General features: G+C 38.6%; 1 long non-coding RNA gene across 2 annotated transcripts in view; it reads right to left on the reverse strand.

The window, feature by feature from the left end:
* Positions 1-11,115: 11,115 nt before the first annotated feature.
* LOC106562399 (elongator complex protein 4) overlaps positions 11,116-17,765 on the reverse strand; it is a 179,957-nt gene continuing 173,307 nt past the window's right edge. For both annotated transcript variants that reach the window (XR_006762277.2, XR_006762280.2), the window contains exon 10: positions 11,116-11,840. This is a non-coding gene — a long non-coding RNA (elongator complex protein 4). The remainder of the gene's footprint in view (positions 11,841-17,765) is intronic.

Below are 17,765 nucleotides of genomic sequence, written 5' to 3' on the forward strand. Positions count from 1 at the left end.
AACACCACCTTATATTTAACATCACCTTATATTTAACATCACCTTATATTTAACACCACCTTATATTTAACATCACATTATATTTAACATCACCTTATATTTAACATCACCTTATATTTAACATCACCTTATATTTAACACCACCTTATATTTAACATCACCTTATATTTAACACCACCTTATATTTAACACCACCTTATATTTAACATCACCTTATATTTAACACCACCTTATATTTAACATCACCTTATATTTAACATCACCTTATATTTAACACCACCTTATATTTAACACCACCTTATATTTAACACCACCTTATATTTAACATCACCTTATATTTAACATCACCTTATATTTAACACCTTATATTTACATCACCTTATATTTAACAACACCTTATATTTAACATCATCTTATATTTAACATCACCTTAAATTTCATACCACCTTAAATTTCATACCACCTTAAATTTAACAAGACCTTATATTTAATACCACGTATTTCACAAGACCTTATATTTCATACCACATATTTCACAAAGCCTTATATTTCATACCACATATTTCACAAAGCCTTATATTTCATACCACATATTTCACAAAGCCTTATATTTCATACCACATATTTCACAAAGCCTTATATTTCATACCACATATTTCACACCGCCTTATATTTCATACCACATATTTCACAAAGCCTTATATTTCATACCACATATTTCACAAAGCCTTATATTTCATACCACATATTTCACAAAGCCTTATATTTCATACCACATATTTCACATCACCTTATATTTAACACCACCTTATATTTAACAACACCTTATATTTAACATCACATCACCTTATATTTAACATCACCTTATATTTAACACCACCTTATATTTAACATCACCTTATATTTAACACCACCTTATATTTAACATCACCTTATATTTAACATCACCTTATATTTAACATCACCTTATATTTACATCACCTTATATTTAACACCACCTTATATTTAACAACACCTTATATTTAACATCACCTTATATTTAACATCACCTTATATTTAACAACACCTTATATTTAACATCACATCACCTTATATTTAACATCACCTTATATTTAACACCACCTTATATTTAACATCACCTTATATTTAACACCACCTTATATTTAACATCACCTTATATTTAACATCACCTTATATTTAACATCACCTTATATTTACATCACCTTATATTTAACATCACATCACCTTATATTTAACACCACCTTATATTTAACACCGCCTTATATTTAACACCGCCTTATATTTAACACCACCTTATATTTAACAACACCTTATATTTAACATCACCTTATATTTAACACCACCTTATATTTAACATCACATCACCTTATATTTAACATCACCTTATATTTAACATCACCTTATATTTAACACCACCTTATATTTAACACCACCTTATATTTAACATCACCTTATATTTAACATCACCTTATATTTAACACCACCTTATATTTAACACCACCTTATATTTAACATCACCTTATATTTAACACCACCTTATATTTAACATCACCTTATATTTAACACCTTATATTTACATCACCTTATATTTAACAACACCTTATATTTAACATCACCTTAAATTTCATACCACCTTAAATTTCATACCACCTTAAATTTAACAAGACCTTATATTTAATACCACGTATTTCACAAGACCTTATATTTCATACCACATATTTCACAAAGCCTTATATTTCATACCACATATTTCACAAAGCCTTATATTTCATACCACATATTTCACAAAGCCTTATATTTCATACCACATATTTCACAAAGCCTTATATTTCATACCACATATTTCACAAAGCCTTATATTTCATACCACATATTTCACAACGCCTTATATTTCATACCACATATTTCACAAAGCCTTATATTTCATACCACATATTTCACAAAGCCTTATATTTCATACCACATATTTCACAAAGCCTTATATTTCATACCACATATTTCACAAAGCCTTATATTTCATACCACATATTTCACATCACCTTATATTTAACACCAACTTATATTTAACACCACCTTATATTTAACACCACCTTATATTTAACATCACCTTATATTTAACATCACCTTATATTTAACACCACCTTATATTTAACATCACATCACCTTATATTTAACATCACCTTATATTTAACACCACCTTATATTTAACACCACCTTATATTTAACACCACCTTATATTTAACACCACCTTATATTTAACATCACCTTATATTTAACACCACCTTATATTTAACATCACCTTATATTTAACATCACCTTATATTTAACATCACCTTATATTTAACATCACATCACCTTATATTTAACACCACCTTATATTTAACACCGCCTTATATTTAACACCGCCTTATATTTAACACCACCTTATATTTAACATCACCTTATATTTAACATCACCTTATATTTAACACCACCTTATATTTAACATCACATCACCTTATATTTAACATCACCTTATATTTAACATCACCTTATATTTAACATCACCTTATATTTAACACCACCTTATATTTAACACCACCTTATATTTAACATCACCTTATATTTAACATCACCTTATATTTAACACCACCTTATATTTAACATCACATTATATTTAACATCACCTTATATTTAACATCACCTTATATTTAACATCACCTTATATTTAACACCACCTTATATTTAACATCACCTTATATTTAACACCACCTTATATTTAACACCACCTTATATTTAACATCACCTTATATTTAACACCACCTTATATTTAACATCACCTTATATTTAACACCTTATATTTACATCACCTTATATTTAACAACACCTTATATTTAACATCATCTTATATTTAACATCACCTTAAATTTCATACCACCTTAAATTTCATACCACCTTAAATTTAACAAGACCTTATATTTAATACCACGTATTTCACAAGACCTTATATTTCATACCACATATTTCACAAAGCCTTATATTAGATACCACATATTTCACAAAGCCTTATATTTCATACCACATATTTCACAAAGCCTTATATTTCATACCACATATTTCACAAAGCCTTATATTTCATACCACATATTTCACACCGCCTTATATTTCATACCACATATTTCACAAAGCCTTATATTTCATACCACATATTTCACAAAGCCTTATATTTCATACCACATATTTCACAAAGCCTTATATTTCATACCACATATTTCACATCACCTTATATTTAACACCACCTTATATTTAACACCACCTTATATTTAACAACACCTTATATTTAACATCACCTTATATTTAACATCACCTTATATTTAACAACACCTCATATTTAACATCACATCACCTTATATTTAACATCACCTTATATTTAACACCACCTTATATTTAACATCACCTTATATTTAACACCACCTTATATTTAACATCACCTTATATTTAACATCACCTTATATTTAACATCACCTTATATTTACATCACCTTATATTTAACATCACATCACCTTATATTTAACACCACCTTATATTTAACACCGCCTTATATTTAACACCGCCTTATATTTAACACCACCTTATATTTAACAACACCTTATATTTAACATCACCTTATATTTAACACCACCTTATATTTAACATCACATCACCTTATATTTAACATCACCTTATATTTAACATCACCTTATATTTAACACCACCTTATATTTAACACCACCTTATATTTAACACCACCTTATATTTAACATCACCTTATATTTAACACCACCTTATATTTAACACCACCTTATATTTAACATCACATTATATTTAACATCACCTTATATTTAACATCACCTTATATTTAACACCACCTTATATTTAACATCACCTTATATTTAACAACACCTTATATTTAACACCACCTATATTTAACACACCTTATATTTACATCACCTTATATTTAACATCACCTTATATTTACATCACCTTATATTTAACATCACCTTATATTTAACATCACCTTATATTTCCAACATCACCTTATATTTAACATCACCTTATATTTAACCACCACCTTATATTTAACATCACATCACCCTATATTTAACATCACCTTATATTTAACACCACCTTATATTTAACACCACCTTATATTTAACATCACCTTATATTTAACACCATCACCTTATATTTAACATCACCTTATATTTAACATCACCTTATATTTAACATCACCTTATATTTAACATCACCTTATATTTACACACCACCTTATATTTAACATCACCTTATATTTAACAACACCTTATATTTAACACCACCTTATATTTAACATCACCTTATATTTAACATCACCTTATATTTAACATCACCTTATATTTAACATCACCTTATATTTAACACCACCTTATATTTAACATCACCTTATATTTAACACCACCTTATATTTAACACCACCTTATATTTAACATCACATGTCCTTATATTTAACACCACCTTATATTTAACATCACCTTATATTTAACATCACCTTATATTTAACATCACCTTATATTTAACACCACCTTATATTTAACATCACCTTATATTTAACATCACCTTATATTTAACACCACCTTATATTTAACATCACCTTATATTTAACATCACCTTATATTTAACATCACCTTATATTTAACATCACCTTATATTTAACATCACCTTATATTTAACATCACCTTATATTTAACACTTATCATCACCTTATATTTAACACCACCTTATATTTAACATCACATTATATTTAACATCACCTTATATTTAACACCACCTTATATTTAACATCACCTTATATTTAACAACACCTTATATTTAAACATCACCTTATATTTAACATCACCTTATATTTAACACCACCTTATATTTAACATCACCTTATATTTAACATCACCTTATATTTAACACCACCTTATATTTAACATCACATTATATTTAACACCACCTTATATTTAACATCACCTTATATTTAACACCACCTTATATTTAACACCACCTTATATTTAACATCACCTTATATTTAACACCACCTTATATTTAACATCACCTTATATTTAACATCACCTTATATTTACATCACCTTATATTTAACAACACCTTATATTTAACATCATCTTATATTTAACATCACCTTAAATTTCATACCACCTTAAATTTCATACCACCTTAAATTTAACAAGACCTTATATTTAATACCACATATTTCACAAGACCTTATATTTCATACCACATATTTCACAAAGCCTTATATTTCATACCACATATTTCACAAAGCCTTATATTTCATACCACATATTTCACAAAGCCTTATATTTCATACCACATATTTCACAAAGCCTTATATTTCATACCACATATTTCACACCGCCTTATATTTCATACCACATATTTCACAAAGCCTTATATTTCATACCACATATTTCACAAAGCCTTATATTTCATACCACATATTTCACAAAGCCTTATATTTCATACCACATATTTCACAACGCCTTATATTTCATACCACATATTTCACAAAGCCTTATATTTCATACCACATATTTCACATCACCTTATATTTAACACCACCTTATATTTAACACCACCTTATATTTAACATCACCTTATATTTAACACCACCTTATATTTAACACCACCTTATATTTAACATCACCTTATATTTAACACCACCTTATATTTAACATCACCTTATATTTAACACCTTATATTTACATCACCTTATATTTAACAACACCTTATATTTAACATCATCTTATATTTAACATCACCTTAAATTTCATACCACCTTAAATTTCATACCACCTTAAATTTAACAAGACCTTATATTTAATACCACGTATTTCACAAGACCTTATATTTCATACCACATATTTCACAAAGCCTTATATTTCATACCACATATTTCACAAAGCCTTATATTTCATACCACATATTTCACAAAGCCTTATATTTCATACCACATATTTCACAAAGCCTTATATTTCATACCACATATTTCACAAAGCCTTATATTTCATACCACATATTTCACACCGCCTTATATTTCATACCACATATTTCACAAAGCCTTATATTTCATACCACATATTTCACAAAGCCTTATATTTCATACCACATATTTCACAAAGCCTTATATTTCATACCACATATTTCACAACGCCTTATATTTCATACCAGATATTTCACAAAGCCTTATATTTCATACCACATATTTCACATCACCTTATATTTAACACCACCTTATATTTAACACCACCTTATATTTAACACCACCTTATATTTAACATCACCTTATATTTAACATCACCTTATATTTAACACCACCTTATATTTAACATCACATCACCTTATATTTAACATCACCTTATATTTAACACCACCTTATATTTAACACCACCTTATATTTAACACCACCTTATATTTAACACCACCTTATATTTAACATCACCTTATATTTAACACCACCTTATATTTAACACCACCTTATATTTAACATCACCTTATATTTAACATCACCTTATATTTAACATCACCTTATATTTAACACCACCTTATATTTAACAACACCTTATATTTAACACCACCTTATATTTAACATCACCTTATATTTAACATCACCTTATATTTACATCACCTTATATTTAACATCACCTTATATTTACATCACCTTATATTTAACATCACCTTATATTTAACATCACCTCATATTTAACCTTATATTTACATCACCTTATATTTAACATCACCTTATATTTAACACCACCTTATATTTAACACCACCTTATATTTAACATCACCTTATATTTAACATCACATCACCTTATATTAACATCACCTTATATTTAACATCACCTTATATTTAACACCACCTTATATTTAACACCACCTTATATTTAACATCACCTTATATTTAACACCACCTTATATTTAACATCACCTTATATTTAACACCTTATATTTACATCACCTTATATTTAACAACACCTTATATTTAACATCATCTTATATTTAACATCACCTTAAATTTCATACCACCTTAAATTTCATACCACCTTAAATTTAACAAGACCTTATATTTAATACCACGTATTTCACAAGATCTTATATTTCATACCACATATTTCACAAAGCCTTATATTTCATACCACATATTTCACAAAGCCTTATATTTCATACCACATATTTCACAAAGCCTTATATTTCATACCACATATTTCACAAAGCCTTATATTTCATACCACATATTTCACAAAGCCTTATATTTCATACCACATATTTCACAACGCCTTATATTTCATACCACATATTTCACAAAGCCTTATATTTCATACCACATATTTCACAACGCCTTATATTTCATACCACATATTTCACAAAGCCTTATATTTCATACCACATATTTCATTACGCCTTATATTTTGCCTCTATGGCCTATTTATTGCCTTACCTCCCTAATCTTATTATATTTGCACACACTTCAAATAGATTTTTCTATTGTGATATTGACTTTATGTTTGTTTATCCCATGTGTAACTTTGTGTTGTTGTTTGTGCTGCCCCACTTTGCTTTATCTTGGCCAGGTCGCAGTTGCAAATGAGAACTTGTTCTCTACTGGCCTACCTGGTTAAATAAAGGTGAAATATATCTATATTTTTTAACAACTCCCTATATTTCCCATTTGGTCTTCCACAAGGTCCAGAGGGCCACAGTCAATATGTGTTATATTTCCTCGCTGTCAAAATTGGCACAAAAATATTCCTCTATCCATCTTTTTCTTAAATGTTTGATGCTGCCTGACTGTCTAGCTTTCATTTGGGTGATTATTAGTGAGCTGGGCACAACCAAGAATCTGTGTGAATGTAGGTCCATGATCATTCCTACACACTTTCCATTTGGTTGTTGTCATTTTAAAGTATATTGAGTTAGTCTCACCTTGGGATTACAGTACAGGAACACAGTCATGTGACTTTACTAGGGCACCTAGATGAAGACCCTGTAGTTACTTCACACAGAGAACTAGAGTTAGGAATCAGCCTCTCCCCCCTCCGTAAGGAGATTTACGTAACCCCTAGGATGCATAATGCAGGGCTCACCATTTCTACATTACCAATACAATTTCCCCTGGAGTCAAATAAGGTTGTGTCAACTGAAATATGAGCTGGGACAAGGTGTGCATGTTACAGACAGACCCAAACAACAAGCTTAGTGTAATATTTTAGACTACTTGCAATATAAGGCCTCCGGTTTCCATTGCTGCTATCGATAGCCTTTCAAAAGACTTCACATCTACAAAATCTCTTATACCAAACACTTCAGAGGCCATACATCATATTTATGGCGTCACAAATCTCTGACCACCTTGTATGAAGTCAAGAGTGTCATGACGTTGGCCTGTGGGTAAGGTTTATGACCCCCCCCCATAAATACCTTTCTCCCTTCCCCTCTCTTACTGACCCTACTGAAGGACTGCTGTCCTGTTAAATATAGAGAGTCTGGGAACATCAAACAAATGGGGAAAGGAACCATATTTTGGTAATAAAACCAGTTGGAAATATGCTTTGGAACGTAATGAGTATGTATGTAAGGTTCGGTTGTCATCTGAGACATTATGATTGATGACAGGACGACATAAACTGTACCTGAGAAAGTATACACTCTCTAGTTATCAGAGTAACATGGAATTGTTATGCAATTGAAATGTTTGATATTGAAATTGTTTGTTAGGAGATTAAATGTAATTTTAGTTTCCAAATGAGAGAATTGGGTTTTCATAAGGAAAGTGCCCTGCTTGATCAGTGGCCCACCCCTGTGAAGAGGAGGGGTTATAAACGATGAAACACATCCTTCCCCCCTCTCCACTATATAAGCCTTTGACGAAAAGATAACCAGTTGTTCCAGTACGGGAGGCCTGCAGCCTCTATGTTAGAAGGACACACATGTCAACTAAGCCAACCTCGGCATGAGCTATGGTATGAACTGGTATGAACTTTGAGCTTATTCACTACAGAAGTGATACTTCCTAGCCGCTGTAGACGTGGGCTAGGAAAGGACGGACGACGGATCCAGTCTAACAGACGGACGAAGATACCACCACGTATCCAATTTACCACCAGAGACATTCTTAAGAGTTTACAGGAAGATCTGTTGGCCAACCCGGCCAGCATCTACGACCAATCTACCGAAGCGCAGCTCAGAGTAAATATTTATTGCATTTTCCTTTTCCAAATGGGCGGTAATTTAGAATGCATAAGATAATGTATTTACGATAGCATAGCTGCTGTTTCTGTGTTCCTAAATCTTCCCGCTCTTTCATTCAAGCCCAACCCCCTTTCCTTTGTGTAACCAGCTTTCATACAGGTTCCGTTCACCAGGGGTGAATTCTGTATGACATCATTGTATTCTGTGTATTTGTAATTCTGTGTGATTAGTTAGGTATTTAGTAAATAAATAATTAAACCCAATTTGTATTGCTGATTCAACTTGTTAGCCAGGGTTCGTGAAGATAGCCAAGAATTTACAACTTTCATTATGAGACTGAAAATAAGATAAGGGTTAATATTGACTGCTATCGATGTAAAATATTACAAAGTATTTTAAGAGTTTATTCGGAAGATAACGGCTCTATAAACGTTCTTCCGTGGTGCCCCGACTTTCTAGTTAATTACATTTACATGATTAGCTTAATCAGGTAATATTAATTACAGAGAAAGAATTTTATAGGTTAGCATGTCATATCACTTAATCCGGCATAGCCAAAGACACGACAAGAGTGACCTAGTGACCTTACACCAGTAAATGTGAATTGCTTGGGGGAAACACACACCCACACACACACACCCACCCCACCCACCCACCCACCCACACACACACACACCTTCAGTTCTCATAGAGCAACACATCCACACCAACCGCAGAAAAGAAACACAGTGACAGTTTTATTTTACATGCTGTATATTCAGTCTTCTCCATGTCACCATCTGACCTCATTTGTTGTTTTGGTCTTGTCATAGCAGAGCCGCCCATCCAGATAACAGACCTGATGAGCTGTGAAGCCTGCGCCCACATCCAACCCTTTACTCCTGGTTGCCCCTAACTACAGGTCTAGGATCAGCTTCCCCTATCCAAACGCTCACCTCAAACATTAATAGCGAACAAGCCAGACAGAAAAGATCTGTGGAGAATATGGGTGTTACGATAGAAACTTCCAAAGTTCTCAATAAGCTAGGAAAACAGGCTATGAAACATGGAGATATGGATTTATACACATTTATTCAACTTATCAAAAAACATATTTTCAAGATGCCTTTGATTGAATGGTGAAATAGCAGGATGGTGAAACAGCAGGATGGTGAAATAGCAGAAAGGTGTATCGTGTGTTTCATTACAGATATCCCATTGAAATGACCCCCCCCCGTCTCTCTCTCTCTCCCTGGGACAGGCCCAGTCACACCAAGATGACAGAGTTACATAGAGGGCTTGGATGGAGTGTCGCTGCCTCCTTACTTCAATACAGGTATTGTAAGTCGCGCTAGATAATAGCCTTTACTAAAATGACTAAAATATCAAATGTCAAACTGTCCTAGTAAAAGGAAGGAGGGTGCTAGGCCACTTGAAGGGAAAATATTGGCGGGCGAAAACGGTTGGCAGGTAAATGGTTGACAATGTGACAGTGGTGTAACGGTGATAATGGTGAGGAGGTTCTAGAAGTCCAGGTGTTTGTTGCCGGCGGTGATAATTGTGAGGGGGTTCTAGAAGTCCAGGTGTTTGTTGCCGGCGGTGATAATGGTGAGGGGGTTCTAGAAGTCCAGGTGTTTGTTGCCGGCGGTGATAATGGTGAGGGGGTTCTAGAAGTCCAGGTGTTTGTTGCCAGCGGTGATGATGATGAGGGGGTTCTAGAAGTCCAGGTGTTTGTTGCCAGCGGTGATAATGGTGAGGGGGTTCTAGAAGTCCAGGGGCGCCAGCGTGTGTGTGGGGGGTCTGGCCAGGGGGCCGCGGTGATGAGGGAGGGGGGCTGGCCAGGGGTGCCAGCGGGGGTGGGGGGTTCTAGAAGTCCATGTGCTTGTTGCCAGCAGTGATAATGGTGAGGGGGTTCGAGAAGTCCAGATGTTTGTTGCCAGCCGTGATAATGGTGAGGGGGGTTCTAGAAGTCCAGATGTTTGTTGCCAGCCGTGATAATGGTGAGGGGGGTTCTAGAAGTCCAGATGTTTGTTGCCAGCGGTGATGATGGTGAGGGGGGTTCTAGAAGTCCAGATGTTTGTTGCCAGCGGTGATGATGGTGAGGGGGGGGTTCTAGAAGTCCAGATGTTTGTTGCCAGCGGTGATGATGGTGAGGGGGGTTCTAGAAGTCCAGATGTTTGTTGCCAGCGGTGATGATGGTGAGGGGGGTTCTAGAAGTCCAGATGTTTGTTGCCAGCGGTGATGATGGTGAGGGGGGGTTCTAGAAGTCCAGATGTTTGTTGCCAGCGGTGATGATGGTGAGGGGGGTTCTAGAAGTCCAGATGTTTGTTGCCAGCGGTGATGATGGTGAGGGGGGTTCTAGAAGTCCAGATGTCTGTTGCCAGCGGTGATGATGGTGAGGGGGGTTCTAGAAGTCCAGATGTTTGTTGCCAGCGGTGACGATGGTGAGGGGGGTTCTAGAAGTCCAGATGTCTGTTGCCAGTGGAGCCGGAGCCACAGCCTGAGGAGCCCACCATGGCTGTCCCTGTCAGCTCTCCCCGGCTCACACGACTCACTGTCTCTGACAGGTCTGGAGGCAGATGTAGTCTCTGTACACAGAGAGAGAGACAGAGAGAGACAGAGAGAGAGAGAGAGAGAGAGAGAGAGAGAGAGAGAGGGCAACAGAGAGGGAGAGAGAGGAAAGAGAGCGAGAGAGAGTGGGTGAGAGAGAGAGGGGAGGGGAGAGAGAAAGAGGAAAGGGTGAGAGAGTGCGAAAAAGTGAGAGGGGAGATGGAGGGGGAAAAAAGAGGGAGAGAGAGACATTATTTAATTTGTTGACAGAAACACATCAACATAGACAGTGGCACTCTCCACTCCAGTGATGTTGTGGTCACAGAGAGCCCATGTTGGGTGTAAATCAGGGCTCTCCAACGCTGTTCCTGGAGAGCTACCGTCCTGCAGGTTTTTTCTACAAATCTAATCTAGCACACCTGATTCTAATTAGCTGGTTGGAGAGAAAAGCTCCAGGAGGGTAGCTCTCCAGGAACAGGGTTGGAGAGAAAAGCTCCAGGAGGGTAGCTCTCCAGGAACAGGGTTGGAGAGAAAAGCTCCAGGAGGGTAGCTCTCCAGGAACAGGGTTGGAGAGAAAAGCTCCAGGAGGGTAGCTCTCCAGGAACAGGGTTGGAGAGAAAAGCTCCAGGAGGGTAGCTCTCCAGGAACAGGGTTGGAGAGAAAAGCTCCAGGAGGGTAGCTCTCCAGGAACAGGGTTGGAGAGAAAAGCTCCAGGAGGGTAGCTCTCCAGGAACAGGGTTGGAGAGAAAAGCTCCAGGAGGGTAGCTCTCCAGGAACAGGGTTGAGAGCCCTGGTGTAAGTGCTTTCAGCTGCTTTAGTACTCCCTTCTGCTCAGCACGGCCAGTGTGGAGGAAACCTGCTAGCGTGTCGCTAAATACCTCAGAGAGATTTAGCTCTGTGACATGCTCAGAGGGGACACGGTGTGTGTGTGTGTGCTTTGTCAAGGTGTGAATAGAGTAATGTGTATGCGTGGGATTGTAGAAGTTTGAGAATTTGTGTGGAGAGTGTGTGTGTGTAACACACTTGACTAGGGCTAATACTGGAGTCATTAGAATCAAGCTCTTTAGCAGCAAGAGTAACTTGTTCCCCAGCAGGGTTCATCTTTGGAGCTGCTCTGTGCCAACATAACACAACACAAAGACGCTAGGCTAATGAGGCCTACTCCCGTAAAGCCTCAACGCTAACAACTCAACAGGCTAAGAGGGGCTGCCCTGGTCCTCTCGGAGGGTCATAACAACACAAAGACGCTAGGCTAATGAGGCCTACTCACGTAAAGCCTTATCGCTAACACGCTAACAACTCAACAGGCTAAGAGGGGCTGCCCTGGTCCTCTCGGAGGATCATAACAACACAAAGACGCTAGGCTAATGAGGCCTACTCACGTAAAGCCTTATCGCTAACACGCTAACAACTCAACAGGCTAAGAGGGGCTGCCCTGGTCCTCTCGGAGGGTCATAACAACACAAAGATGCTAGGCTAATGAGGCCTACTCACGTAAAGCCTCAACGCTAACACGCTAACAACTCAACAGGCTAAGAGGGGCTGCCCTGGTCCACCCGAGGGGTCATAAGAGTGGCCGTTAATGGCACTACAGGAACAATGTGAAGAGGAGGCGATGAGTCGGCCCAGTGTGTGTATGTGGGGTGGAGTGTTTACGGACAGAGGCTGCTTCTGAGTATCTCTGGGCTGTAAGCGATGATCTCTCGAAATTAAGATTGTGTGTGTGTGTTATCAGAGTTTATGTGTATTGGGGAAATGAGTGTGTGTACTGTATGGTGAGGAAATGTGTGGGATGGCAGTGGGCCGCTCTCCCCAGTAGAACCTAAAACCCTATAATTTACCTCAGGTGGAATCTACTAGACATCCGAAACCCAGTGGTCCACACCCCCACCCACCTCTCTTAACCCCCTGTGCCTGCCCGACCGCCCTCACCCCCTCCAGCCACGCAGCTTAAGGAGATCCCCTCTCCTCCCAGAGATCCTCATCTGTCCTCTAATGACTATGTGTTTAGGTACAGGGGTTAACAGCATGACTACATGAGATGACGTCCCACTCCAAAAAGCCTCTGGGGGTGAACATGCACATTCCACTTGGCTACAGCATTATCAGGGCTTCTAGATTGGGGCTTTACAGTTTATCTGATAAGGCTTCTTTTAATAGAACCTTTAACAAACTAGCACCATTACTGTTGCATTCAACAAAGTTTGTAGTGAAATGTTTTATTTCCTTTCTAAATGTCTATTGTAAAGGGATTCTCAGGCCCCTCCAGCTCCAGCAGCTCCTAGGTCAGCAGTCAGTCTGTCACATGGACAACTGAACCTCTCCTGTCCGGTGAACACGTCTCCTGTGTTGTCAGGGTGAAGTATGTCAGACCATAAAGATACACCATACCAATGACCTACGTGTCTGACAGGCAGCAGCAGGAAACAGGAGGAATCAGAGCCCAGAGGTTATCTATGGGCAGGTTGAGCCTGGAGACTATAGATGAGGAGCAAGAGGTTCATCTGGAGATGCTAAAGTCTAGAGAGGATGTTGTTAAGGCCATGCTTAACCTAAGGTGAGAGAGGGTAAGGACAGACGATGTCTACCGGTAGTGTCTACAGGAATGGTGAGAGAGGGTAAGGACAGACGATGTCTACCGTAGTGTCTACAGGAATGGTGAGAGAGGGTAAGGACAGACGATGTCTACCGTAGTGTCTACAGGAATGGTGAGAGAGGGTAAGGACAGACGATGTCTACCGTAGTGTCTACAGGAATGGTGAGAGAGGGTAAGGACAGACGATGTCTACCGTAGTGTCTACAGGAATGGTGAGAGAGGGTAAGGACAGACGATGTCTACCGTAGTGTCTACAGGAATGGTGAGAGAGGGTAAGGACAGACGATGTCTACCGGTAGTGTCTACAGGAATGGTGAGAGAGGGTAAGGACAGACGATGTCTACCGGTAGTGTCTACAGGAATGGTGAGAGAGGGTAAGGACAGACGATGTCTACCGTAGTGTCTACAGGAATGGTGAGAGAGGGTAAGGACAGACGATGTCTACCGTAGTGTCTACAGGAATGGTGAGAGAGGGTAAGGACAGACGATGTCTACCGTAGTGTCTACAGGAATGGTGAGAGAGGGTAAGGACAGACGATGTCTACCGGTAGTGCCTACAGGAACGGGTGAAGGTCATAACCCCTGGTGATTCAGGTCATTTGATACAGACTAGATGAAGTTAGCTGGATTTGACTAAGCATCACAGCACAACCATGATAGATAACAGGTTGTCAAAACATCAGTGGTGAACGGTCTTTTCTTTTCAGTGGGAAATAAAAGCACATTCCTACAACACCCACCCACATCATGCTACAGGGACTCCATATGCCCCCTCCACCCCTGCCAAAACTTCGCCTGTGTGACCTTTCGTGTCTCCAGCTCAGTGGAGTGTGATTGAAAAAGAAAAACAATGCATTGATCAGGCCAGGAGTCAGCCCTGCTAAGTGCACAGCAGCGGAAACTGGTTAGAGAGAAAATCAATGACATATACATCGTTCCTCAGTTGGTGAGGACAGAAAACACATCACACCGTTGTCTGGCTGTCAGACACCTACAGACCTCGCTACCTGCCTGGTGTGTGTGTGTGTGTAGGTGTGTACTGTGTGTGCGTGTTTGGCTCAGGGATCGCAGACCCCCACTGAGCATGTGTGAAGCGGAAGGTCAAACCAATCCAGAAGAGCTGCTCCCCTAACGTTTGAGTCCATGGGCAGACTCGTGCAATCGATGGCGACAAGAGAGGGAGAGGCAGCGTACCAACAGCCCTCCCTGGGGCCTCTGTGACAGCAGGTCTGAGAAGACATCTCAGACTATCAGAGAGGTGACAAACCTTCCTTGATTAAAAGTGGAAGTGACCCTATATCCATTCATTCACATGGCAGTGACAAAGACATTGCTGATACCCATTGGTATGTAGTATATACAGTATTGGTATAGATTGACAGTGGAATTGCAGTGCAGTTACACACATTGTTTCATATAACTCACAGCTGTGATATAAGTTCCCATTAAGAGCAGTCTACGTGGTGATATGTTGGTCAGTGGATGACAGTCACACAGAGACACAGACAGACAGGCTCTCTCTGAGCCCTTTATGACCGCCACACTCCATGATGGAAACAAGGACATCCAGAAAGCCCTCTCAGACATAGGACGTGTGTGAGGTTGTGTGTGAAGTATTTTCCTGTTGCCTGGCAACCCTCAGGGGGTGGAGAAAGAGAAGGGAACAGAGGGCTGGGGGTGGGAGTGGACAGAGGGAAATAAGACCATTGGCTGGGTTGGGGGAACGGAGGACTCTGTGTGTTTGTGTGTGTGTGTGTGTTAGATAGAGAATGTGTGTATGTGTGCTAGCTGGTGTATGTATGCAAGTGTGTGTTAGCTAGGTTATGAGTGTGTGTGTGTGTGTGTGTGTGTGTGTGTGTGTGTGTGTGTGTGTGTGTGTGTGTGTGTGTGTGTGTGTGTGTGTGTGTGTGTATGACGTGGGTGTCCACTCCCCCGTGGCACGCAGGGGTAAAGGTCCGTGGCTCGGCGCTGCTCCACAGCCACAGGGGCTGGCTGGGCTGGGGTCGACACTGCCAATGGGGTGAGGGGTGCGACAAAGCCCCAAACGAGCGCTAAGCACTTCAAATGAGCCCTCAGGGTCAGGCCCAGAGACTGGCTTTGCCTAAGAGGGTTACTAATATCCCCCCACAATGGACAAACCCCCACAGCTTATTTACCCCCCTCCTTACACCCTGCCTCACCTCAAGCCTCAGCTACTGATGGGAGATGGCGTTCGACAGTGGGCATAGCTGGTCACTTCAGATAACAAATGGCAGGTAGAAGAGAATCTCATTACAAAGTATCTCAGAGTAGGAGTGCTGATCTAGGATCAGTTTAGCTTCCTTTGGGTTATAATGAGACTATATGGACGGGGGGGGGGGGGGGGGGGGGGGTCTGATCCTAGATCAGTACTTCTACTCTGAGATGCTTTGTGAATGTGGGCCCAGGAAGAATTGCGTGTGAAAAGAAGCTGGGCTAGCATTGAAAGCAGGGGGCAGAAAAGTTCTCCAACAGAAAGACTTGTTTGGGGTCTAAGTGTGTTTATACCACTTTATGGAAGCACATTTCCATGATTCATATAGATCTGATTTGCCCCAAACAGAGCTTAGAGGGAACCAACCCGCTCTCACAAAGCAGTCCTCCACATGCGGTAAGTCGCTGCTAATGACTGCGGTACTAGGTAATCATTTAACAAGTAATTTCGTCCACATTCATTTTAGTCACACTTCTAAAAGGGCTCTGTGTTATTTATTTCACCTTTATTTAACCAGGTGGCCAGTTGAGAACAAGTTCTCATTTACAACTGCAACCTGGCCAAGATAAAGCAAAGCAGTTCGACACAAACAACACAGAGTTACACAGGGAATAAACAAACGTACAGTGTGTGTGTGTGTGTGTGTGTGTGTGTGTGTGTGTGTGTGTGTGTCACTGGACTGCTTACAACTCTGGGAAACCCAACACTTAGTTGGAACACATAACGATTGGTAGATTGGTCAAGCTGCTCCAATCAGATTAACCGATGTAGGAACGTGCTCAGGGAAATGACATATTTACCATAAACACCTACTTAATGGACTTAGAATGTTTGGTTTGTACTTCCAAGAACATATTAGCACCGTTCATGTCACTTGCAAATTGCAAAAACTATTAGGAAACGTATGATCCTGAATCAGCCATTGAAACTATTACTAATGTGAAAACAATCTCAGCCTTAAGACTAACCACTTCATCAATTGGAATCAGGAAAGTTGGAGATAGGAACTAAGATTAAACCGTAAACATACAATACTATTCCCAATAACAAACAAAACATCAAGGCATTCCAACAACTGTAGAATATTTGTGGTGTTCGTGGGGTAATTCCACATTCAAGATGGAGGTGATGGAC

Source organism: Salmo salar, chromosome 26, assembly GCF_965601325.2.
Source record: "Salmo salar chromosome 26, fSalSal1, whole genome shotgun sequence".
NCBI lineage: Eukaryota > Metazoa > Chordata > Actinopteri > Salmoniformes > Salmonidae > Salmo > Salmo salar.